This window comes from Belonocnema kinseyi, chromosome 7 (genome assembly GCF_010883055.1).
Source record: "Belonocnema kinseyi isolate 2016_QV_RU_SX_M_011 chromosome 7, B_treatae_v1, whole genome shotgun sequence".
Classification (NCBI taxonomy): Eukaryota; Metazoa; Arthropoda; class Insecta; order Hymenoptera; family Cynipidae; genus Belonocnema; species Belonocnema kinseyi.
In genome coordinates, this window is record NC_046663.1 from 70,884,545 (window position 1) to 70,909,133 (window position 24,589).

At 30.1% G+C, this 24,589-nt stretch overlaps 1 protein-coding gene and 1 long non-coding RNA gene across 4 annotated transcripts in view; both read right to left on the bottom strand.

The window, feature by feature from the left end:
- Positions 1-12,616, bottom strand: part of LOC117176109 (protein TANC2) — a 115,038-nt gene extending 102,422 nt beyond the window's left edge. For all 3 annotated transcript variants that reach the window (XM_033366151.1, XM_033366155.1, XM_033366150.1), the window contains exon 1: positions 12,087-12,616. The gene's annotated coding sequence lies outside the window, so the exon portion shown is untranslated. The remainder of the gene's footprint in view (positions 1-12,086) is intronic.
- A 4,072-nt stretch (positions 12,617-16,688) lies between these two features.
- The window catches only part of LOC117176780, a 13,569-nt gene continuing 5,668 nt past the window's right edge, over positions 16,689-24,589 (bottom strand). The window contains exons 2-4 of the long non-coding RNA XR_004467617.1: positions 21,253-21,353; positions 20,822-21,055; positions 16,689-18,090 (exon numbers count right to left, since the gene is read on the bottom strand). This is a non-coding gene — a long non-coding RNA (uncharacterized LOC117176780). The remainder of the gene's footprint in view (positions 18,091-20,821; positions 21,056-21,252; positions 21,354-24,589) is intronic.

Sequence of the window (24,589 nt, forward strand, 5' to 3'; positions counted from 1 at the left end):
GATTGACGAATTCGTACCAAGCTGCCATTGCGTTGCCTGTATATCAGAGAAATCGTGCATTTGTGTTAGGGCTGGAATAAAATGTTGTTCATTTTGTTCTTGTCAAATAAAAAAAAAATGTAGAAATAAAAATAACACAAGTAGTGCGGAAGACGACAGCATGTTTGCAAATATAAATTATATTCTGTATTGGACAAAAAGTTTTAATGTACATAAGAACATTTTATACGTATTTGAAATATTATTGTTTACTTTTCAAGAATTCTATTACGTGTAATATTTACATTTTTATTGTGTATGCTATTAGATTAATTAGGTATTTTCAGCGAAATTTGCAAAATTATCGTAGCACCAAGCAATAACTTGTTTCAATTTAGAGTTTATTCAATAGTGTACTCAGAGAAAGTATTGACCAATATAAAGAGACTGTTCATACCAGTAATAATTCAATTTTGAACTAATATTTATTTCGAATTTAAACCCATTGCCGATATCACTGACGCGCGAACAAGAGCATGTGGCTGCGCGCGAGGCAGTCGAAAGGACGGTGTAGACGTCGAAAAAGCGCTGACTATTAGTCGCGAAAACCATACCTTCGCCGGTCCTATACTAATATTGAATTATATCAATTTAAAGCGTAGCTTCTAAAGAATAAGTAGGTTTTCTCAATTTTAAGAAATATTGAATAGGCTACAACGGTCAAAGTTGGTGAAAAATGTCGAATTTTCAACCTTTGAAAATTCATAACTTTTGAAATATGCATTTTACGAAAAAGTTACAAGGCACATTTTCGTCTTAAAATGGGCCATATTATCTAAAAAAAATTGTCCAGATCGAAAAAGTCATTTTTTCATAATTTGTTTAAACAATTGCGATTTAAACAAAACGTACCACTTTTTCGAAAAAACGCCGGGTATATTCGGATTCAGCGGCTCAAAATACATAAGAATCATACCTTTTTATCCTTGGACATATTATTGCATACGGCAGCATTGCCCGCTCCCGGACTATTAGGGATTTCGGATCGATTGGAAAGCAAAAATTTCAACAAAAGAAAACTCATATTTTTTCACTTTTTCCCCATTTTTTAGATTTATTGAACGGTTTTAGTTGTTGCAAGATGTTCAGCAGCTTTAGAGCCTTCTTTTTTAACAGCCTCTTTAAAAATTAAAGAATTGAGTTTTCTCGAAATCGCCTCAAATGATATTTTTTATTTTTGAGATCAAAATGATTGTGAGACATTACGGAAGTGTAATCGAAAGAAAATCGGGAGATGCAAGCACTTTTGGGTTAAGCTTACTATCTGTCCGAAAAACTATAAGATAACTCAATTTTTGTACAGACTATAGTGGAAATCTCAGCAGAAAAGATTTTTAAAAATAAGGGGCGAGCCTTATGCTGTATATGAAGGTTTTCCTTTTACTGATATAGAATTTAAAAATTTGCAGTCGATTACCATTTATTAGCTGATAAGTAAAAGCTTAAATAGTATCATTATCTTAGATCATTTTAGAATACTAAACTTTAAATTGCTGTAACTCCCTAAAGATACATTGCAAAAAGTCTGCAAAAAATATTTGGATTTCTTTGATCTTTTATAAGCACATTGCTAAAATTTAGAGTCCGAAATAATAATTTGTTATCATGTTAATAATAAAAGAGTAATGAGTTGTCATTTCCGTAACTAAATAACGTACGGAGGTTTTTGAAGCAAATTGCAAATTTTGTTGACTTCTAAAAATGGTGTATGTAGTATTAAAGAGCACAAAGTTGCACTTTAATGTTTAAACAATTATTTCCTTTTTCGAAAAATACAAAGGGGGTTCTGATTATGCACGGAACGGCACTCATAGTATAGGAGTGAGTGTGGCAGAAAATCCTAGTTGTAGGATTAGCAGTAGCACGGGCAAAGTCTCATGTTGTGAGTGCGGCTGCTTTTATAATAGGAAAGTCCTTTGTATTTTCCGAAGAAGAAAATAATTTTTTAAACATTCAAAAATTAATTTTTTTTCTGTAAGAAGATCTACTCTCTTCGCTCCACTGGGAAAAGCACCCGACCGGCAATCAAAAGTTCTGTGGTTCGATTCCCAGTGCAACAAAGAGAGTAGATTTTTTTTTAGAAACAATTTGATTATGAAATTAAAAAAATATATATTTTCCATCTAGTATAAATTAACATTCAGTTTTTTCTGTTATTTAAAGAGTTAACTTGATCGATAATGTTGATTTCTATTTTCACGGAATGTGGAATGATATCTATCTACATTGATTGATGGTAACTATCTCTGATGATAAAACAGATTCTTTTCAATTAAAAATTAAAGCGCATCTGTTTGCTTATTGATACTACATACACCATTTTCAGAACCAAAAATATACAATTTGCTTCAAGAATTATCTCCGTGTGTTATTTAGTTTCGGCAATATTATCTAAGTGCTTTTTGGTTATTTTAACTCAAAAACAAAAGACTTAGTTTAAATTGTATCATGATGCTCAGCAAGGAAGGATGAAAAAAATGCGTATATTATTTGCTTATTTTTAAAATGTATTTTCAAGAAGAAACTGCCATTTAAAGTTTAATATTCAAAAATAATCGTAAGATAATGGTACAGTTTAAGATTTCACTTATCAGGAAATAATTAGTAAATAAACTGAACATTGTAAAATTCGGTATCAGTATAGGCCAATGAAAACCATTATTTGCAACATGCACTTTGCCCTATATTTGTAGAATTTTTTCCTGCTAAGATCTTCACTATAATCTTTACAAAAATTTAGGTATCTAACTTTTTTTGGACAGATTAGGACAAGATTTCTTTGGACATTTAAGACACACCATGTAATAGAAGCATTTGCTCAACCAATCCAAATGTTGCTGACTCAAGTCAATATTTTTTTGAGTGCACTGAATCGAGGTAAATTAATCTATATTACTGTTACTTTTTGAAAGGATTTTATTTCGATTTTTCGCGAAAAAAGTGTCCCTATACTCTTATACGAACTTTACACCGACATTTCGGTCTTTTGATAATGTTTAGTGGTTTATACTCGTGTTTGTCGTTTGTGGGCTATTTTCAACCTCGCCCAACAGTCACTCGTCACCGGCTAGCACCCTTTGCAAACAGTTATCTCTCCCCTCGAACTTTTTTTTCTCCCACTGGGGGGAACGTGTCCTTCCTTCCTGTGATGCAGTAGGCGCGTGTCTCGACTTGCATCGGCTTGCACAAGCGCTTGCGTTTCAAACTTAAAAGGGATAGTGTTTGACGATTTCTGGCGAACGGGAAGGGGGGGGGGGGGGGGGGGGAGAAGGGAAGTGAAAAAGCCAGGGAAACAATCTATGAAACTATACAAATGGAAGGAAAATGTCCACATGAATTAAGGGAACATTACGACAAACATTGGATTCATCAGCTTTAAATTGTGGTATTTCTTACCCTCTTGGCTTGGGTTCGTTCAACTGGCTGCGGCAAATGTCACTGGACCCCCCGCGAATTCGAGCGCATAGTGCCAACGCGTTAGTCTCACCGAATTTAGACCAGGGCCAAGGGTTTGCATCTTTACTTTTTCCACTTCCATTTTTCCATATGGTTTCTTCTTTAATATTTTTTATTATTTTTTTCAGCGTGGGGTGACACTTTTTGCTTTCGTTGCACAAAATCTTTTTTCGTGAGTTCATATCAGATTTAGTAAAGCTCAAGGATTACAGTTCGCCCTCTTTTTACCTTGTCATCTCCCCCCTCCCTTTTTTGCATCTTTTTTTACTATATTTTTCTTTATTTTTTAAGATTCATAAACACAAATTCAAGATGTTGGCGGCGTATATGGGGTAAAGTAGCTCCACCGCAATCTATTCTTATAATTATATGTCTTTTTTTCGTACAAGACTCGCAGTTGTTGAAGTTTGGTTAGCTTGTGGAAAAAACTCGTGAAAAACTTTATGCAAATTTTTACATGGACAAGATGCATTTTTTATCCTGTAGAATGAGTTTTTTAATAATTTTCGTTTTTTAGGAAGAAAGCGGCTCATAGTATTTTATTATAAACTTACTTATAATAAGCAGATAACTCATCGTTTTCATCAGTTTTAATAACTTTATTTACTTTACAATTATTAGAAGAACTTTTTTTTACCTGTTTGAAGTAAAGAAATCTCTCAAAATTAAATTGAGACCACGAAAATGGGGGATTCAATTCTTTTAAATAAAAGTAATACAGGTACCAATATTGAATTCAAAAAGAAATGCTTCAAACTCCTAATATTTCATGTACAAATATTACATTTTAAACAAAAGAGGTGAATTTTCAACAGCAACAAAAAAATTTTAATAAAGTGAATCATCTTTTAAGTAACAACATGAATTTTTAACAGAGAAAATATGAATTCTGTGCGAAAAATGTAATAGTTGGTATTTCAATCAAAAAAGGTTTTCCATTAAAAAAAGAAAAAAAATCAATCAAACTGTTGTATTTTCAAGCCCAAAAGACGTTTTTTCTTCAACACTGTTTAATTTTCACACCGAATGTTTGAATTTTCAACAAAAAAGTTAATTATCAACCAAATATTAAAAATTTTCCCCAAAATAATTCAATCCTTAACCAAAAGAGATGAATTTTCAAACAAAAAAGACAACTTTTCAAGAAAATATTTGTATTTTCAACCAAAAGGATTTTTCAATAAAGGAACATAAAAATTGTCAAACAAATTGTTTTATTTTCTTGCCAAAAAGACGAAGCCTCTATAAACCCCTTGAAATTTCAACCTCAAATTATGAATTTTCTACAAAAAATAAATTTTCAACCAAATAGTTAAATTTTTCTCCGAAAATAGTTGGATTTCCAACCAGGAAGGATAAACTTTCAAAGTTTCAACCGGAAATAGTTAGATTTATTAATTGGATTCTATTAATTCAGTTTCCAGTTAAGTGCAGTTGTGGTTATAAAAAAAAATTTTGGAAATAAAAAATAATATGCAAAAGAGTAGAGTATAGTAGTATCCTTTCTCATAAAATATAATTAATTTAGAGTTGATTGTTTTATGGCCCGGTTTTACAAGTTAATAAAGTGCGCGTATTTAAAAAAATTATTAGCTTCGTAATTTTATTGTTTGAATGAATAATAATTTGATTAATTTCTGTTTTTTTTTACACTTTAATCCGATTTAAACGTCTAAGGAAACAAAAACTGAAAAAGTTCGTTCTTCAAATATGAGCATTTTTCAATTCTGTTATTTATCTGTTTTATTATCTTTGATTATCTTGAATTTTTTAAAATATATTTTTATCGCTATTTTTTATCGTTAGAAAAAAAGTCTTTAACAGATTTTTCAAACATGCTAAGGAAAAGCCGCTACTGTTAGAGGACATTTCATTCAATATTCATGGGATACCCATGTAATATAAAAAGTTTTGAATAATAAATTAAATTCCCTTTTAATACCTCTTTTAAAAAAATCCCTTTTTTACCTTAACGTAGACTATTGTACCGCTGTGATCCCTGAAAGCTGCATGAAAGGGCGATCCTTGTATCTGTTTTACTGTATGTCACATAATTTATTTTGTTTTGGTCTACAATTTGGGATCTAAATGTTTTTCATTTGATTAACTTAATTTTGGATTTGGTTTTAATCATTTTCAGAGGGAATAATTTAGACTAATTTAGAGTGTACAGATTGGGAAAGAGAATTAGAGCCCGCTCGAAAGACTAATTCTGCATGCACGGTAAAATCGTTAATGAACGTCACTACTGAGACAATGTGCACATTTACTCCAAAATTAGATTCTTATATATTCAGTTCAATTTTCTCTTAAAAAAGCTATTAGTTGATAAGAAGAACATTATATATAATATAAACGCAAGTTAAGCTTTAAAAAATAAGCTTATTGCAAACAGGAATATCTTTGGCAATATACATTATACTTTGTTATTCTAAGTAATATGATAATAAAACCGAATATTTTTAAAAAAGCTATTTTCGTTTCATAAGTTCTTCCAATATGCTTCTCTTGACTTTTAGTTGTGATTTATATAGGCATATTAAAAAAAGTTTACACAAGATAATGAATAATGACAATTTTGATAAAATATGGATAAAAGCTGAGAATTTAGATGTAATATTTTTGCGAGCAGTAACTTCTATAAATTATCAAATTTGTCATCTATATTGACAAAAATTGAACAGATGTTATTTACGAGTTATAAATCTCGATCTAATGGACCACTTTGAATAAAGTTTAAATTTAAAACGGAATTTCATAGCACGAATTTCCTCCTTTCACTTCAATTCAGAAAAAAGTGATAAAAGAAGACGCTTGTGGGAATTTAAGTGGGTCTAAATGTGTAAAAGCTCTTCCGGTCTCCTCGGAGATTGATGTATTCGAATTTTTATCTAATTGTTATTTTTACGCAAACGAAGCAAAATTTTATATTTATACGTTTTCGTTACTTCGTTCACTTAGTTCACTTAGATTTAGAATCTCAAATACCAATATCCAACGGAAAATGACTACAGAAGTGAGATTTATGTGGCACGACAGGGTTGCAGTAATTACGGACATTACGCTAGTTTCAAAAGACTTGTATTCGATCACGTCGAGTTGAATTACAGTTAATCGTTTTTCATCAATCCAATTCAGTCAATCGTATATAACTATAGAAGAAGAAGTGGACTTTGAGACAATATATCACTTCCCTCTTCTATCAGTTAAATTACATAATATTTAAATTAAAGAAATTCATATAATACAGTCAAATTTTTATCTGAAAATTAATTGTTATTATCGCAATTATCACATTTATTATCGCAATTATCACATTTATTACGCCAAAGTAAATTACAGACAGGGTGTCTATACTAGCGGGGAAACTCAGGAAAATCGAGAAATCAAAAGAATATAAAAATTTTCTTACGATTTCTGGGAAAATTTAAATAACATTTTATTTTGAAAAATTACTTTCAAGAGGATGTTTAAAAATATTTGTTAAATTATTATAAAAGAGCTAGGAAGATTTTAAGATACTTTTCCTAATTACGTAGAATTGACAACAAAATTGTAAAAAAATATCATCATTATAAAAGATATTTAAAAAGTTTCAAAATGTATGTGATTTTTTGAAACTTTAAGAGAGGTTAAAATTATTTTATACGAAATTTAGAAGTTTTAGATATGAAAGATTTGAAAAGATTAAAAAATAATTAAAGATTAAAAAATATTTCAAAAAACTTAAAATAAAATGTAAATTCTAGAAGATTTTCAAAAAAGAAAATTAGAAACATTCTAAGAATTTTGAAACTTTTCAATAAAACAAAAAATTAGAAGAAGTTTAAAAATTCTTCTCTTTGTTAACTTTTCTTTGTTCAACTTTTTTGGTTAAAAATTCAATATTATTATTGATAATTAATTTTTTCGGATGAAGATTCAACTATTTTGTTGAAAATGCGTATTTTCTGGTTTAGTTAAACTGTAATTTGTTAAAAATTCCTTTTTGTTCATTTCAAAATTAATTTCTTAACCCAAAATTCACATTTTTGGCCTGAGAATTCATCTGGCTGGTTAAAAAGGTATTTCTTTTGTTGGAAATTCGTTTTTTAAAAATAAATTTAACTCTTTTATTTTACAAGTTATTCTATTTAGTTCGTCTATAGACCATTACATTTTTTGTTGATAGTATATGCTTTTTTGTTGAAAAATTCAACTATTTGGTTCAAAATTAACTTTTATGTTGAAAATTCATATTTTCTGGTCTACAAAATCACGCATTTTTGAAAAATTAATATTAAGTGAAAATTAAAAAAATACTGGAGACTACTTCGAATGATTTCCTAAAATTGTAAATAAGAATATAAAAGATTTTAAAGAAAAATTATTCGATTTTTTAGATTACACAATTTTAGAAAAAATTCGAATAAGATTGAGGGATATTTATAAGTTTTGAAAATATTAAAGAATAATCTAAAACTTGCAAAGATGTCAACAAATTAATAATAGAATTAATGCTTTTACGATGATTCATTTTGATAAAAAGAGATATTTTGGGTTCCAATCGTGTAAAAACCCCGAACCCGAAATATCTCTTTTTATTATTTCAACAAAGTGTTAAACATATATATTTTTGTAATTACTCTTCAATAATTAGTCATGAATTAATGGCTAAACCAAGGACATAACAAATTATATCTAAGAATTATTTACCAAAAAGAATAACAAAAATAGTTAACCAAAGATATGTTTATTACAAAAGTAAGCAATTGTAATTTAATTGTAGCTATATATTTACTTGACACTGTAAATCACGAAAATATTTTTTTATTCGAATATTATAAAATAACAAAATACATCAAATTACACATAGGAAAATTTTATTCTAAATGCGTCTTATTCGTGCTTCTAGTCAGAGGAATTTTGATATTTACGACCGGGGAAATGAGCGTGAATTTGATGTGTGAAAATTAATAGAAACCCTGATTGAACTTTATTAACTAATTTTACAATGTCAAAGTTTACGATTAATTTTTTTTATTTTGGGATAGAGTAGATAGTTGTATAAAATAAAATATAATAAACTCGAGGGTTCATTCTCTTCTCACCTGCAATACTTTAAAGTTGTTTGGCAAGTTGGCATGCAGCTGGAAAATTTCGGATAAAAACTTTGAGTAATAGATAAATAAATTTGTAGGTGTCGATAATGCGATAAGTGCAATAATTCTTCGTTGAAGCCGTTTTCCTTGATTTGAGCATTCAGAATAACATATATCTGGATTTTATAAGCTGCGATCTCTCGAGTCACGCCCTGAGCAATGGTAGTAATATCGTGTCCTCGAGATTCGACATTTAAGTTTAACCGTTGATTTTATGGTTATATACATACATGTTAATTTGAAACCATAATTATGCATACTAATTATTATTATCATTCCTTTTCAGCTTTAATAAACATATTAATTACGTACATTCCACTATAATAAAAATCTAATTCATGCTCGATTAGAAATATAAATTCAAATTTTGAAAATTCCTAGTAAGCAAGTTTCCTGTTTCTAATTATTTTTTTAGTATGCTAATTAACACTTTTTGCTGTTGACATTACTTTTTATTCAATTCTAAACATTATATCGTTATTTATTTCATTTTTTCATAATGTCTTAAAATCTTTTAAATGTTATGATAATTTTTTGCAACCTTTGAATTCCATGGATATTGTACATAATCATGTTGAAATCCCTTTAAAACGATTTAGCTCCGTGTAATTACCGGAAACCCCTTTACAACTCTGAACATCTTTTAAATCACTTAAAATCTTCAAAATCATATAAAAATCCCTTTTATGCCTTTAGAATCCATGGAAATACCTTAAAATCTCCAAACTGATCGAAATCTTACGAAGTCTAACGAAATCCTCTAAAATCTGTGTAAACTTTTGCGATTTTCTCGAAATCTCTTACAATATATTTAAGTCCATTACACTGTTTTAATAGCTATTAAAATTTTACAAACTCCCTCTCTCTCTTGAATCTTTTGTAATATTCGAAAATACTTTAAAATTTTGCAAAATCTTTTAAAATTCGTAGATATACTTTCTAATCTTTTGAATATCCTTTGAAATCGTGTGAAATCATCGAAACTCTTATATTCCTTAAAATTCGTTGAAATCTTTTTAAATCCTATACAATCTTTTCAAATCCCTTCAAATCTTCAAAATCTCATTAAAATACCTTAAATCCCTTTAAAAACTCTGAAAATATTTAAAATTCCGTTAAATATCCATTGAAATCGTGTGAAATAATCGAAACTGTTATATTCCTTAAAATTCGTTGAAATCTTTTTAAATCTTTCACAATCTTTTGAAATCCCTCAAAATCTTCAAAATCTCATTAAAATGCCTTAAATTCCTTTACAAATGCTGCAAAAAATTCAAATTCTGTGGATATACTTTGAATCTTTTAAAATCCTATGAAATCATCAAAAATCCTTTATATCTTTTGAATTCCTTTAAAATCCCCTGAAATCTGCCACCCAGTCACTTAAGTCAATTTTAAATGAAAAGGCCAGATTAATCACTATAATCTCTCTTATTTTAGATTTTATAAAAAAAGGCAAGTTTAATTAAGAAATTAATGAAATCTATAGCACCCCAGTGGGCACAACATTTTAGAACGTAATTGGAACGTCCTAAAACGTTTCTTAGACGTACAAGTCAAAAGACGTCATTTAAACGTTTTAAAAACTGCCCTAAGTCAGACCAAATAATGTTCTATAAAAGTTTTATTTTCGAAATACGCCCTTAAAACGTCTCTGGATCATTGTATGTTTATGGAACGTTATATGGACTGACTTAGGACATTTTCAAGCCGTTCTAAATATGTTCTTTAACGCTTGTGCCCAGTGGGTTACTCTTTCTCCTAGTCTCCTCTTTTCTCAGTTTTTAAAGAATTCCTCTTTTTCACCTTTTTTTCGAGAAAATTACTTTTTTTTTTGCTTACATTCGGACTGAATTAGTAAAATTCAATAAGAAAATCCAACTATTTTTGGTCGTAAGTTCATTCTTTTTGGCTGATAACGCTTCTAAGTATTATTTGGTTGAAACTTTAATTATTATATTGAAAATTAAACTATTTTGTTCAAAAATGATATTTTTAGGTAGATAATTCAATGTAATTATTTGGTTGAAAACTCAGCCGTCTTAGTTGTAATAAACCTTTATATTGAGACTTAATTATTTTGGGATTACAAAATAAATGTTTTTGAAAATATTCGACTTTTTAGTTTGAAAACTGAACTCTTTTGATGAAAATTGATCGTGTATATATTTCGTAATGCTTTTAAAGGGATGGGGGGATTCAGTAAATGTTAAGGTCCTGTTACAATGGTGAGGGGAGAGGGTTTGATAATTGTTACGTAACATTTTTTTAAAATTAAATAATACAAGATAGTGGGGAGACCTGACAAATTTATTGTTTTGAATCTGTTTCTGAAGTATGTGTGAAAAGTTGATGTATCCAATCTGGATAATCCATTATTTAGAAAAATTAGATATCACTTTTACCCACCATAGACATGTTAAAATGTTCTAATTTAAAAAAAATCATAAACTTTTAAAAATTGTCTGTTAAAGAATTATTTTGAATTTTTTATGTTTACAGTTTTTTTATAAATAATAATATAAAGTCATATTTTAGAAAAAAAATTTTGTATCAAGTTGGAATTTTTTCAAATGCAGACAAATTTTGTTTGACATTTAGTTAATACAATTTTGTTCAAATCGTCTAGGAAAGAGTTATTTCATATATGGTCAATCCCTTTTGGTAGCAGATTAATCTTTTTTTGGTTGAAAATACAATTCTTTACTTGAAAATTTAGCTTTCTTGATTGAAAATTTAATTTTTGTTATAAATACATCTCTTTCCTGTCAAAATTTAATATTTTTTGAGTTAACAAGTAATAATCTGTTTTTGTTGAGGATTCAGCTATTTTTTTAAGAAATTCACGTATTTTGTTGAATATTCGTATTTTTAGTAGAGAACTTATGTTCTTGGTTGAAAATTAATGTTTTTGGTTGAAAATTCAACTATGGTTATATTGAAAGTTTCACTCTTTTGGTATAAAATGTATCTTTCGTGTTTCAAATATTAACTATTAGGTACACTCTTTGCAGAGAATTCATCTCCTTTCGTTGCAAATGCCAAATGCAACGACTTGGTTGAAAGTTGAACGACTTTATTTAAAAATTAATTTTTTTGGTAAAAAATGCATTATTTTTATCGAAAATTTATCTCTGCTTAAAAATTTAGCTTCTTTTAGAACTTTTTTTTTAATTAAGAAACTTTTTTCAAATACATTAGAATATGGCAGCCCTGATAATATAATATATTAACAAGTATTTATTTATTATACTGAATCAGTTTTGAAGAATTCTGAAACAAGGAAAAAAATATAGTTTTCTTAGCTCCATTAAGTAATAAAACAATAATAGGTTTTTCATACATATAAAAAAGAACTAGGCTCAAATCCTAAAAACAAAAGTATTCAAGCGATTGCACATTTCTGAGACACAATGGAAGAAAAGCCGACAGGAATGTAAAAAAGCTTACCGGCGTTTTAGCCTCGAAATAGCAACGTGGTCTCCGGCTTTAGGTTCCTTTGCGTTCCTCTCGACTGATTTCGAGCGACACTTCTTTTTTTGTCTTCCTCACTTTTTCCAAGAATCAAAAACTGTTTCCACGAACTCGAAACTTTCGCAAACACTTCACCGACAAATCAGCTTTTCATAAAAAAATCAACTCTTTTTTCAAATTTCATGAAATTTCAGAGCACTTGCACCTTCTCAAAATCCATACACTATTTCAAGTACTATTTTAAATTATTTTTATAAACAAATAATAATTGTTAAACTTCAAATTATAAATTACAAATGGAAAATTGAATTACAATTATACCGTAAATTATAGAAATCAAAGAATGTTTCGCAGAAATATAATAGGATAATCAAAATAAATAAGTGTTTAAATAAATAAATAAATAATTAAACTAATGCGCGAATCGCAAGGAATAGGGCATGTCGGGTAAATTGTGGTTAAAATTTGAAAACCGTCGGGCTGGTTTTCTTCGGAATGAACCGTTGCACCGACGGACTTTGAGCGACTGCACCGCGATTCTTGGGGACTACGACGACGAAAGCTCGCACCCTCCAGAGCTTTTTCTTATTCATTTTCCCCAGTCTCTTGGCGACAGCGGTGCTATTGCAGACAGTTTCTTGAGAGGGGAGATGAGCCGCAATGTCTCTCTCTATTTCCCTATTTTTTTCTTTGTTATATTTTTTACTTTTTTTCTATATTTTTTTGGCGTTTACTTAACCGGCCCTAGACCCTAGCTTCCTTTTTAAGGAGTATTTAAAGCATTTGCTAATGACTCTCGTTAAATTTTGTCGCACGAGTCAATTTTCTTCACATTTCTCCGGCAATCTAGGTGGAACGTCCTGTGCCAACATTAGGGTGGTCCAAAAATGCATTTTAAGGCAAAAAAGCCTATATACATTAAAAAAATATATTTAGAGGTTACACAAGCTTCATAAAGTTTAACACCTATTTCCCATAAGAAAAAATATTAGTTTGACCGAATTAAAAACAATTTTTGAGTTTCACGACAATAAGCCTGTTTTATAAGGTCTGAAAAACCCCACATGTCATTAATTAGGTTTTGCGTTTTTTTGCTATTCTTACTATTCTTTTCGATTTTTTAGTACAGAATGTTTCTAATACATAAAATATTACTTTCTACCGATACTAGCATTATTCAAAGAGAATATTATTTAAAAAAATAATAAATTGTTTAAACTGTCATCAGTTACAAAATTTAGAAAGGGTAGCGACGTTATTTTTTTCTTAGAATAGACGTATAAAGTCGCTGTCCTTTATAAAATTTTAAAATAATAACAGTTTAAACAATTTATTATTTTTTAAAATAATATTCACTTTGAATAATACTAGAAAGTTGTGGGTTTTTCTGAAATTTCATACTTTCGTCAACCATTTGTTAGATCGAGGTGATAATTAATGTTATTAAAGTATTTGTCTAAATAATTTATTATTTTTGATAAGATTATTATCTTTAAGCAGTTCTAGAAACTCGTGTTTCTTTTTGAAATTTGAACTTTTCTTTGACTATTCAGTTATCAATAAATAATAAATAAACATAAAAAAGAATTTAAAAATTTAAAATTTAATTTAAAAATTATTCATTCACCTCTGATATCACACTGGACGTTATAACAGTTATTTGTTTGATTGAGAGGCTTTAATTTATTTATATATGCACATTATCATTGATGATAACTTATTTTTTTCAGGGAAAGAGAAGTAGGACTGATGGTAAAGAGTGTGCAGTTTCAAATTTGTATTTTAGGCTTTGTAATAAACTACGTGTAGTAATCCAAAACAAAACAGTAATAATACTTCATCTCCCCACTCAATGGAATAGGACTGAAAAAAAATGTTTATTGATATCAATTTATTATTTGATCATATATAAAAAGTCAAAGAAAATTTGAACATTTCAGGAAAATCGCAACTTTCTGGCATTACTTTAAGGTAAGATTTTGATGAACAATAATAAATTGCTTAAACGATTATATTTGTTAACTTGAATTCATTATTACTTCACTCTAAGTAAATAGTGGGCAAAAAGTTGAAAATTTCAGAAAAAACTGCAACTTTCTAGTATTATTCAAACTGAATATTATTTAAAATAATAATAAATTATTTAAAAAATTAGCTTTCTTAACTCAAATTAATGATCACCTACTTTTAATTGAAAAGTGAAAAACAAGTGGAAAATTCCAGAAAAAACCATAACTATTATTACGATTATCATAAGAGAATATTGCTGTAAATAATGGTAAATTATTTAAACAATAATTTTGTAAGCCTTAATTTATTATTGCCTCGCTCTAACTAAAATGTTCAAACATTCAGGAAATAATGCGACTTTCTAACTCTATTCTCAGAGATCGTTGGAATAAACCATAATAAATTGCTCACATGATTAATTTAAACATATTATTAGCAGTACAAATTAATATTTCACACATTAAAAATAATTTTCACAAAGAAAGCCACAAAAAATAATAGTTAGTGTAAAAAACACACGCAGAACTTAATTTTTCACTTATGGGACTTATGGAACCTCTGAATATAATTTTTTTCAGCAAGAACAAATAATTTTTATGGGGATTTTAACCAATCTTGTAGGGGGTAGGGGGAGGAGGTGGGAGAAAAAAATGTGGACTATCCTATTCAATATTCACTGATAATTCAAAAAAGTTATCTTTTATAAGAAAAATGCTTCCTCTTCAGAGGGATATCTTCATTTATTTTTAAAAAATATATTCATTTTTACTTTGAGGTTAGCTTTAAAATGTTTTTTTGTTGTTAAAAACAAGTGATTTAAAGTAGTTTGGCCAAAGTTTTTCGTGCCTTACCATTCGAAAGTAACGCTTCATTGTTACCGTTACTTTAAAAAAATGAATGATGCATCTTATTTTAACATTAATTGTTGTGTGTAAATTGCTATTCTGTGTTAAGTTCTGAGTAATTTCGTAAATTTCTTTTCACATTTGTTAAGAATATATAAAAATATATCTGATTCTACGAATTATTATTAATTATGTGAAAAGGTTATTCAATAGAATTTGAAGGATTGTAAATAATTAATTATATAGAATGATATTGTCTTATTTTCTGAATTAAAAAAGTGCGCATTGTAACAAAAAAAATTGTTATAAAACATTTTATTGCAATTTGCGTCACTTTTCCAAAAATTTAATTTGTTTATTTTCATTGTTATTTTCATGATTTAAACCAAAAATACGCATTCCAGCGTGAAGTGATTCTGAGGGAATTTGCAGATACAATTTAGGCGAGAATTTTTGTTATGTATAAAGTTATTGCAATTTGCTCTGTTTTTCCAAAAACTAATTTTTTAATTTATAATGTACCTATGTGTTGAAAAACGTATGCCTATTAATTCTTTTTCGTCTCTTGTGTCGCTTTTTCAAAATTTTGATTTATTTTTAATCCTATTTTTTACGATTAAAAAAACCTACGTGTCCTATCTAAAAATGATCTGTAACAAATTTGTAGATCCCTTTTGGGTGAACAACTTTGATATGATAACTTTTTTTCTTCCCTTGTGTTATTTTTTAAAGAAAATTTCTATGATTTGATATGTTTTTTCAATGTTATTTTTACGATTAAAAAAACTATGCGTTTAATCACAAAATGATTAATAATAAATTTATAGATCTTTTTGGGTGTACAACTTTTGTTCTTTAGTTTTTTTCGTCTTTCCAAGAATCGTTTTTTCCAAAAAGCATCCTTTTCCTAAAAATTTAATTTTTATATTTTTAAAGTAATTTTTCACGATTAAAACAAAAACTATACATTCTATTGAAAAATGATGGTAAAACAAATGTATAGCTCTTTCTTGGGTAAGCAACTTTTGTCAAATTGTTTTTTTGGTAGCTTGTGTCTTTTTTCCAAAAATTTAATTCTTTTATTTTTAATGTTATTTTTACAAATAAAACAAAAAGTACGCGTTCTATCAAAAAGTTATTCATAACAAATTTGTAGATCTTTTTTTTGCGTACGGTTTTTGTCTAATTAGCTTTTGTCGTATCTTGCACAGTTTGAACGCAAAATGGAATTTTGTTTTTTTCATTATTTTTGGTGTGATCAAAAGTTGATTTTTGAGTTTTTCAAAAGAATTCAAAAAGTTATTATTATAGAGATGTAGGGTGTTCAAAAAGCAAAATTTTTCTCTTTATTTTTTTTTATGTCGTGCGTTTTTTGGCTTAAAATTTTAATTGTCGTCTTTTTTCATTTTTCAATTTTCTTTTTGAGTACTAAGAATAGCCGTACATCGAATTTTTAAATCTTAAAAAAAGTGGTCTGAACAAATTTGAAAATGCATATACGCATTCGCGAAAAACTGTTTTTCGGGTCAGCCGGTCTTAAAACATGGACATTTAAACACAAAGAGGGGGGGGGGCAATTTTATTCTAATATAATACTGCCTTTGATGAGAATGTAATAATAAATAAGAAACTGGCAAAAAATAGATTTTTTAAATGCTTACAAATACAAAGCCTCCAAAGTTTATTATCAAGGAAACATTATTATTAAATAAATAAATCAATATTTTATTATTGAGAGCGTTTTTATTATTCTCAAGTTTTATATTGCTTAGGGCCATTTATCGAACAGCTTACATACCTCAATCTGTCATAATTTTCAAAATCTAATGTAAAATTTAAGTTTTTTTTTTATTTTTTGTTGTGAAATTGAATAAAAAATGTAATGTCTGAACGTATAGATAAATTCGAGGATAAATTGACCCCTAGTATATTTTTTATCCAAATAATAAACAAACCTACCTCGCTAGGAGAATATAATATAATATACCTCAGCTCAAGATTATAATAGTTGAAAGCAAAATATGTATTTTAACGATAATAAAACACCATGTATAATATAATATTCTATCATGTCAAACAAGCATTCCACCTATGCTTTCTTTTATCCGCCAATAATAAGATTAATCTTTAATAATAAAAAATATATACCATCATGTCAAATATTATTACCGAACCATTGTCACTTCTCAGTCGAATTTTCTTCAGTCAGAAATTTGATTAAAAATGTTAAAGATTATTTTTGAAACTTTTTCTCAAAAAATAAAATCATATAATACTTCTCTCAAAATAATACCTAATATTGAAGATTGATATATAAAGAGTGAAAAATCTTTTCTAAGCTGAAGAAAATTGACGCTTTCATCAACATCCATAATTTCGATTCTCGCGAATTTTCCGATTCCTAAGAATCATCATTATGAGAAACGACAGTAGCTAACTCTTTTCTTAAATTTGACGGTAGTATTTTCAGCATGAAAAACATCTGGAATTTATATTGATCTTTAAAAAAAATTATTAACACAAGACATGCACTCGATTGCTCAGTTTTCGACACTTTTTATGATGCTCTACAATTTGATTATTTTCGATTATATGGTAGAAAACAGTTTAAAAAACGATCATGATTCTTTGAAAAAATAAAAAAAAAATTGAAAAATAAATCAAAACCATTAGATTTCTATTTGTTATTTGATTTCTCTTGAACTAAATACCAGTTTCCAATAATTCGGTTAAAAAATTATATTCCTCGTCTTGCCTTTGATAAAAAAATTTAAAATCCTGGAGTAGAATATAAAATATTTCTTTTCTAAAAAAATAATTTAAAAAAAAAATAAAACAAATCTTTGGAAACAAAAGTGCAGATGTGTAGTTTAAAGATTGTAAATTATAAGACTTCAGATTTAAAAAAACATATGTCCAACATTCTTAAGTGATGACTCAGGTGCACGTCTCGTTAATTAATTAGAGAATTAAAAACTCAACAAAGATGCATATTGATGAAATTTTGTCTGTCTTTATATACTGGACCCCAGGCTCCATATTTATTATCTTTATCTTTCTGTTGTTGTTGTTGAGATTGTGATCGCTGTTGATGACTGCTAGAAACATTAACGTCTTTTTCTTTTCTGTTGAAAAAATGTTATTCATATTAATTTTATGATTATGTAAGATATTCGATTTTCTTATTGCACAAAAGAAGATTAAATTCTACAATGTTAATAAAATAATTTATCTGAAATAGGCGGAATAAGTGATGTTTTTTCTGCCTGCGGGGCGGCAGTAAAATAGCACTTTATAGTACCGCGACGAGTGGCACGTAAAGTGACAGCAAGGAAGAAGAAGTGAGTGAGGAGTGAGAGAAAAGAGTGAACCATTTTATAGAAAAAGAGCGCTTATTCTGCCTATTTTAGATAAAGTATCGCATATATCACGGCAGTAAAGTTGTTTTTAATACAGACGCAGTTTTACCATACACTGGAACTTGGATTTAATCAGTCCAGAATTACTTCGTTCCGAGAATTGATGCTTCCGCGGTTTCTTGATGAGAGGCACCACAACGCCGAAAGGGAGGAGGGGCTCAGTCAAGCGTGACAAACAACATGAGGACCGCACTATCAGCACGTTCGTCGCATCAAGTTGCATAATGCCCCTGCAGGTTATGCCCGAAACCGGTATTAAATCGAAGTTCCAGTGCATTAACAGAATTGATATTAATATTAATATTTGCAATAAATGCAATATTTTTGTTGCATTTTTGGCAAACTCGACTCATCTTATTGAACTTAAAATATTTTAATTTAAAAAAGGATTTTTGATCTAAGTTAGAATTGCTTAAATAAACTCACTCATGATCAGAATGCATGCATATGTACTTTAAAAACATAATTAATTAATAAAATGTACAAGTTCATTGTTATAAATAATTTATATAAACAAATACTTCAGGATAGTGCGCAAATCTTGAAAATACTGATTTATTACTTAAAATGCTTTATATTTTTTATATTAGATTTTTAATTGTAATTGAAAGAAAATTAATTATTTTTTTATTTAATAACATTTTTTTTCTTAAATTTTGACTTATGAAGATTACTGTTTTCATCCCATACCCATACACATTCTTCAATAGCAAAGTGTATGTTAAAAAATGTATTAAATTTTTTATGTACAAATGAGCGAAATGGGGAATAGTAGCGATTGGTCACTTGGTTAACACTAAATTTTAATAATTTGTGAACTGAAATAGTTTTTTAGGTTATTTGATGAAACTTAATAAATAATTTGTTTTTCTCATAAGTAAATTGAATAAAGACTTATCCATATCGGGTATTCATGATGAAATACATAAATTTTTGTATGGAATCGATCATATATCCAATAAAAATGGATAATTCTTTCAACAAACTTAATTAACCGCCAATTATTTAGCAATGCATTTTTTCTATGAATTGGTAACATTTTGTAACTTATTAAATAAACTTAATTAACTAATGCATTACTTGGTTATTTTGCAACACTTAAACTTTGTTCTTTGAACGTAATCATCTGTTGGTAAAAAATGTTTAAACTCTTTTAGACAATTTCATAGCGATCAATTATTTTTATTCATATAAACAATGTTATAAACAAATTTTTCTCATATAATGTATTTGTAAACAAAAAATTGCGTTTCTCATGTGGAATGTACTGAAATTCACTTAGAAATAATTCCTTGTTAACAGTCGATAACAATTGATGATTTGTTCGAAAAACAGAACTACTCATTGAAGCACTATTTTATATACTTGCAAGACTACGTGATTAAATTATTAATAACAGTCAAAATAGTGCATCGCTATCAAATTGTCTAAAAAAAAAACTTTAAAAATTAGTCATTAACAGCTAATTACGTTCAATTAACCAAGTGTAAATGCTGCAAAATAGGTCAATAATCTATTTGTTAATTAGGGCTTTTTTTAAACAATTATCAAGTGTTATCAATTCATAGGAAAAAAATAATTTCTGAGTAATTGGCTGTTAATTCTGTGAAAAAGCGGAAGTTTGTTTATAAATATATCAAATAACAAAAATTTGTTTAGACAATTGTTGTTAATAATAATAATTGTTTATTTGTATATAAAAAACTCAATATTTGTATTAGTATTGCGTCGAAATTGAAAATCTTTTTTGGATAGTTGCTTTATGCTTTTTTAAATATTTTTGAATGAAGAAAAGTATTTGTTGAAAAACAGTACATTTCAGAAGTGTGTGTTTTGTCATTAAAAAAAATGAAATTGCAAAAATTTCTTAACACGTTTGCTTGAATTTTTACTTGCGATTAATAGATGGGTAAAATTTGTACAGAATCTCGATTTTCTTCAACAATGAAAATTCATCATCGTTTTGTCTTCACTGAAAAACGAACATTTTAATTAAGCAAATATATATCTGATAAATTACATGTCGTACGATATTTGCTGAGGGCTTATTTTAAAGCTTCCACTTTTTTTGTTAATAATAAATGGTCTTTATTCCGCTAATTTGACTAAAATGAATAAGGAAAATCTTTTTTTTTCATTCAGAAATATTCATTTCATACCTTTAGTTGTAATTAGTTTAATATAGAATTTAATTTAAACGGCAATAATTGTTGAATAATGTGTAATAATGTGCAATAAGACACAATCACGCGTATTAATGCGTAGTAAAGCGCAATGAGGCGTAAAATGTTTAGGTTTCCTCCATAACGGTTTTTTCGAGTAAAGTCCCCGTGCTGTAAAAAGTTATTTTTTCAGAGAAGGCATTTTTCTATGTATCAAAGACTTCCATACATCAACCCTAATCGTGAGTTTTTGCACAGCCCTAAAAAATACTTACTTGCATTCTTGGTAAGGTCCCTTGAGAGCACCACTACATTTTCCATGGACCATTTTGATATTTCTTCTTTCGATTACTGATTAGAAATTTAGCCTTGGATCCCCTGATGTTTTTTGAGCTGATATATGTAGTTTAGAGCAGTGCCAATGGTTCGGAAGCAGCTTATGAATCTATTTAACTTAACTCGATTTTGCGACCGCTGCTGCCGCAGGTTTCCGACTGTTTTTGTAGATGCTGTTGAATGAATTAAATTAAATTAATATAATTATAAAATAAAATTCCTGAAATAGAATAAAATATAAAATGTGTTAAATTCTATATTTGTTAAGTCTTGTATATACAACCCATATAAATTATATATATTTAAGAAAGAGGAGAAAATGAAGTTATAAAGAAAAATTTTGATGTCTTAAGACAATTTTTGAACTCACCCTAAGGCACGTGATGTAAATGGACTAGAACCAACAACTCCAAACGATTCCCAGAATTAGCACGTCGACTCCCTTTGCGAGTCTGAAGATTCTTGGTTAGCCTAAATATTAAAAATCGTTTATATTTACAAATTTATAATTTAATGTGTTGAAGTTTCTATTTTTGAAGTTTCTTTTTGAATATTCATTCATATAATAACTAAATCTATTAGTTAAAAAATTAAGATTAGTATAAGCAACCCTATTTATATTTTTATTTAGTTGAAAAATCAAATTATTTGTTTTTTTAGAAAACAAATTAACGTTTTGTGAACAGAATATTAGAGCAAATAAATGATTAATCTTCAGAAAACATTATTTGAACATTAAAAAATTTGGAGAATTTATAAAATCATTCTGAGAAGTTTGTATACATATTCTCTCCCTAGGAATCACGTGACCTTGTAGATTGTGGGAGAGCTTAAGGGTCTAATCGGACTAGATGTCTGGAGATGGTGAATCAGAAGAACTGCATCGCGAGATGTGGCTACTCTGAAGAACTTATGGACTCTAGTCTGAGGGACCTAAACCAAGGAGCGATCCTTCGAGGGGGCAATAGCAAACTCCCCTGGAAAATCAAGGGCGCGAGTTCTCATGCTCCCAAGCTATGATGTAATTGCTGTGTCAAGGGCTGAATGGTACCAGGATTAACAATTCCTTGAACACCCCGACGTGTCACCCTCAGTGGAGGCGGACACGTCGGGGTCAGACTGCAGGTATCTCAATGGAGACTTCGGGATACCAGGTCAAATCCCAGAGTATGCACAGCCACCCACTGTAAGCGGGGCTCTGCAGGGGGTATTCCTTATTTTCCTAGCTACTTGTGGGACCGAAATGGGCGGCACAGTAAATACAAACAAAAATAATGAGGGCTTCAGGCTGGGGCATGATTCTAACTCACCGCCAAAGGTTGACGGCTTCTCAGAGACCATTCAGCTTGACGGTGTCCAGAAATCTAGAGTCCGCACAGCGCGGCTCTTGAACGACAACCAAGGATTCTCCAAACTGGGGCCATAGATATAGCAGCATCATCTGGAAAAACTCCTCCCGCTCGATCTATGGGCAAGATGCTCTAATCCAAGAACCCTGGTTATACGTGGAAAGGATTAATGGCTTAGGAGGGTGTGACTTCATAATTTAGGGGCCACGAAAAAAAGCATCAAGGGCATTCATACCCTATAAGCAAGAGCAGACGAGATTTGATTGTATACTCAGCAGCTTACTGAGCTGTAGATCCTTAATCTTGGTGATGCTCCCACATTCCAGATTAAAAACAGGAGCGCGGTTCTCAATTTGACTCTATACTCGGAAGAACTGAGGAGGAGGATAGTGGGGTAGAAATTCTGCGACAAGGAGTTTCTGCCAGTTCCCAAATATATCTTGTTCCAGTTAGTCTTAGGAAAATCGGCGGTTTCGAAGATTAGACACCCCAGGGATACACTTTGGGATCCATGCTTGTGGAATTCTCCACAAGCTACGGTACCATAGATGAGTTAGAGCTCGATGTGAATTCTCTTTGAAGAGCTCTGATTACATTATATAAGAGCAATTGCCCTATAAGTACAATGTAGTCTAGGAAAGGACCAGAATGGTCGAACGCCCATCTGGAGAAACTCCGTAAAAATACTAGAGTATTGTAGAATGGGGCAAACAGAGCTAAATAGCCTTGAGACGGCTGAGTATGAATACATTAAGAGGAATGTAAGAACATTCCGGATACAGCAAGGCCCCACAAGATCCTGAAAAGAAATCTGGAGGCTCGCCTCGAGCTCATAAGGCTCGATAATGGCGAGTTTGTCGAAGGTGAACTCAAATCGACAAAGAGAAGGAAGGCTGATGCGAATTTCGCCGCAAACGTCGTTGATATCAAGAAGGTGAAATGTTGAATTTGGTCCTTCTGTCTCTTTAAATCACTGGAGGCGGATACCGTATACCCATTGCTCTTAAAAAAGGACATGGATTTCGTCTTCTCTCCACTGATAAAACTATTTAGGGCAATCATTGCGCTTAGACGCTTTAAAAACTGGTCGAGAGATAATCATGGAAATTGCGCAATATCTTTAGCAATGTCCCTCTAGAAGTCATCTGTTGGAGAATTCTTGGTGTGGCGTGCCAGAACAGCTAGTAAGCTGGATACGAAGCATTCTATGTACAACGGAGGCGACTCGAAGCCAAATGGGGCGAGGGCCTAGTCAGGGGAGTAGTGCCGCGGGGATGCCCGCAGAGGGTTGTCCCGTAACCCCTCCTGTGTTGCATTTAATTGGAAGCCCTACTTCGAAGACTAAATAAGGAAGGGTATTATAACCCTGGGATATGCGGATAACTTTGTAATCCTAATCAGGGGGGCCCATCTAGAAACGTTTATGGATTCCGTTGTAAGAGGATGACGATCGTAATCTCGGTTAAACATATGGAGGTAACCCTAGATAGCAAACTGAAGTGGGCGAAGTATGTGGAGACCCAATGCAGAAAGTTTGTCATGACATTTCGGATGTACAGAAGAGCCTACGGCTTAACTTGATGCCTAGGGTCTAAAGTATTTGCATGGTTCTACAAGTTGTGATAACTACCAGGGCAGCTCATACGATCGACCGTATGACAAGAGCAAATAGATGGATTTGGGGGACTATACACACTAGGCATCCAAGAGATATCAGCAAACTGCCAATTCTAGAAATAAGACAAGATAAAACAATAAAACGCTTCAACTTCACTAAGCATTCCCGCGTCACACAGTACACAGACGGCTTGAAAGTTGTGGAAAGGTTAGGAGCAGGAATTTATGACAGCGCGGGAAAAATGTGGATAGGGATCCCACTTGGGTGACATGCCATTGTCTTTCACGTGCAGGTCCTGGCCGTCCTTTGCTGCGATGAATCATTAATGGAGGCAAACGCTGTTGATAGGCAGATTACAATCTGCTCGGATAGCCAAGCGACATTAACTTCACTTGGGAAACCAGGCATAACATCAGAGCTGGTTTGAGAATATAAAAAGACATTGAATCAATTTGCAGAGAAGAACAACGTGGTTTTCACATGGATCCCTGGTGACATAGGGATTAAGGCGCTTTCTCAGGCTCGAAAATTAGCCCATGTATTACTCTGACAAGTTTTTCACCTACAATTCTAGATTGTATGATTTCATATTTCAACCACAGACTATACTTAAACGACGATACTTAAACCATCGTAAGCCTATAGACCGTGGGCTGACAACGTAAATGGGAGCGTGATACGGATAAGGCCAATTTTCACATGAGATGTTCGTCTGATGATGAGGAACGTAAAAATGGGTG